Source organism: Podarcis pityusensis, assembly GCF_964106645.2.
Source record: "Podarcis pityusensis genome assembly, chromosome: 5".
Classification (NCBI taxonomy): domain Eukaryota; kingdom Metazoa; phylum Chordata; class Lepidosauria; order Squamata; family Lacertidae; genus Podarcis; species Podarcis pityusensis.
In genome coordinates, this window is record NC_138032.1 from 62,279,662 (window position 1) to 62,282,113 (window position 2,452).

Below are 2,452 nucleotides of genomic sequence, written 5' to 3' on the forward strand. Positions count from 1 at the left end.
TGCTTTTGCTTAACCACACTGCAGTGAACCCCAAGTGCCATTGTGTTTCAATATACAATTACCACACCGTGAACCAGTGCACCAGTTGTTTGCTTGTTGTGCAACGTTACACTTTTGGGATCATTGGTTTTGTGTGTGTGTGTGTGTGTTCAGAGGCACCTAGATTTAATTTAAAAGATGTTGAAGCAACCACATTGAATCACCCACACTCATTTCCCAATCCAGCTAAGCGAAAGCATTGCTACAATAACACACAGTTTCTATTTCTTCTCTCGCTCTCATTCCACCCGTCTTAATGCAAAATAAGTAAGAGGCATAAGTGCAGTCAAGAGTTCTTTTTATTTTTTCAGCAACTCAAAGGGGAAGCACATTTACAAACTGAATGAAGCCAGGAAAGGTGACACAAAACAATCAAAGCAACCACATTTTCCCACAAATTGATAGCATTTATGAACTTGTACTTTTTGAACATTATTGCAGTGTATGCTTAAAATTCAATACATCATTAAATTCAGCACATCATTATGCAAAGTTCTGTCAGAAAACATATAGGCATATTACACAGCAATTCTATACAGATGAGTAAGAATTAGAAAATTAATTGAACAGAAAGGGATGCAACAATCTCGAAACAGATCTTTAAAAAAAGCAAGGCAACGATTCCCCCGCTGCTTTAACATTGAGAGTTACATGAAAAATGATCTGTGGATGAAACAAAGAAGAAAATTAGTTTTATGTTCTCTTATATTCTAACAATATAATATCACATAATCACACCCAGGCTTCCTTACTGGGAAACACTTGCCTTTAGCAAGACAGAAATAAACAGATAGAGCATTTCCTATTAACTGATTGCCTGTGCTGGGGAAAGCTGCACCTGTTGAATTTTGCCTACTATGCAGCCGTTAAAAGCACCGATCCTTTGACTACAAAAAGGTGGCATTTCTAAATGAGCTCTACATAACAGATTTCCTAAATCAAAGGCTAACTCACTTTTTAAAAAGCATGATTCATTACACTTTGAATTACAGCCAAAGCTAACCTGCTTATTAGATTAAAGAACCTGTTTTTAAGTACCCTTTCACATTCAAAAACCTAACTGGCATGCAAAATAATAATCTTTAGAATTCATGCAAGTTTCTCATACAAGCAGTTTTGCAAATCAACCCTACAGCCCAGTTTACTCAGACGTCGTCCCCCCCTCAGCTCCCCACATTTTGCCTGTGGAAGATGTCTTGCCGCAGAAGAGCAGGGCGGTGGAGCACCTCAATCGCCCCATTTTCCCATGCCGTATGCCTCTTTAGATCAGATTCTCAAAGAAGTATATGCATAGGAAAAAGGAACAACGAGCAAGTATGGAGAGGAATCCTGCAGTTTGCAACAGAGGTCGCCAAGAAACCTAGAAGAAAAACATACATGAAACACACACAAATATATTCCCTATGCACCCATTTACATTTCCACATGAGGCAACATTAATTTGTTTGCAGTGCCCCCATTCACTGCTTCTTTCAACAGCATCTAAAACACAAGAACTAGATATCTCAAAGAAAAGACACTCACATATGGACCAACGTGCGGCAGGAAGAAAAAGACTGAACAAAAAGTGATTTCGTTGCTTTAAAGAGTGGCACAATGCAAGAAAACTCCTCTGTAACCCCAGGAAATCTCTTACTAGGGCCATAGCGTTGCAAGAAAAAGTAGAAAAACCTCCCCAAAAAGTGCCCGGAACACCGAAGGCGCTGGACTTGTCTCCTGCTCCCAATGCGAAGAGGAACTCCTCGCAATGAGTCTTACCTGATCAGTTGCCGGGGCTCCTCTGTGCTCCACGTCCCTCTCCCTCAGAATTTATCCTTTGGCCAAGACCTTGAGGAAGGATTACAAGACAGTGTTGCTGTTTTCCGAAGCGATAACCATCCTTCCCCCTTGCCAAGGCCTCGGCTGCACCTGCAGATGGGGGCCAAGCAAGAACTGTGCTTTGCTGAAGGCTTGGGAAGTTTCACTTTTGCAAGAGAGGGAAGGAGGGGAGGGAACGCAGCTGGCAAAGGGGGGGCTGATCCGAGCCATGGGAAGGCACAGCCCAAGGTGCCCCGTTATCGCCTGTTTTTCATTCACGTACGTCAGCAATTTCTGAAATGTTAGCCTGGGAGAGGACTTTCAGTTCTGGGAAAAGTTGTTTTTCATTTTCTTCCTTTTGTAAAAAAGAAAGGCCTTTCTTGCTCACATGTCTGTCAAGGCCAATGCTTCCCCCTGTTTTTCTAAGCACTAGTCAGGATCCCTGAAATTTTATTCTTTATTGCTAATGAAGGAAGACATTCTTTACTTTGCACAGAACTACAGTTCCTAGAGTGGTATAATAATCTACCCCCTTTCCTAGGGAATGCTGGGAACTGCAGTTCTCTGTCAGGAGTAGCGGCCTCCTAACAACTTTCAGCATCGTGAACAAACAACA

At 41.9% G+C, this 2,452-nt stretch overlaps 1 long non-coding RNA gene across 1 annotated transcript; it reads right to left on the minus strand.

Moving 5' to 3' along the window:
• Nucleotides 1-320: 320 nt before the first annotated feature.
• On the minus strand, nt 321-2,239 carry LOC308477600. The gene is made up of 2 exons (XR_013986650.1): nt 1,798-2,239; nt 321-702 (listed from the first exon to the last, which is right to left on the minus strand). It is a non-coding gene; the product is annotated as an uncharacterized lncRNA (long non-coding RNA).
• Nucleotides 2,240-2,452: the final 213 nt, after the last annotated feature.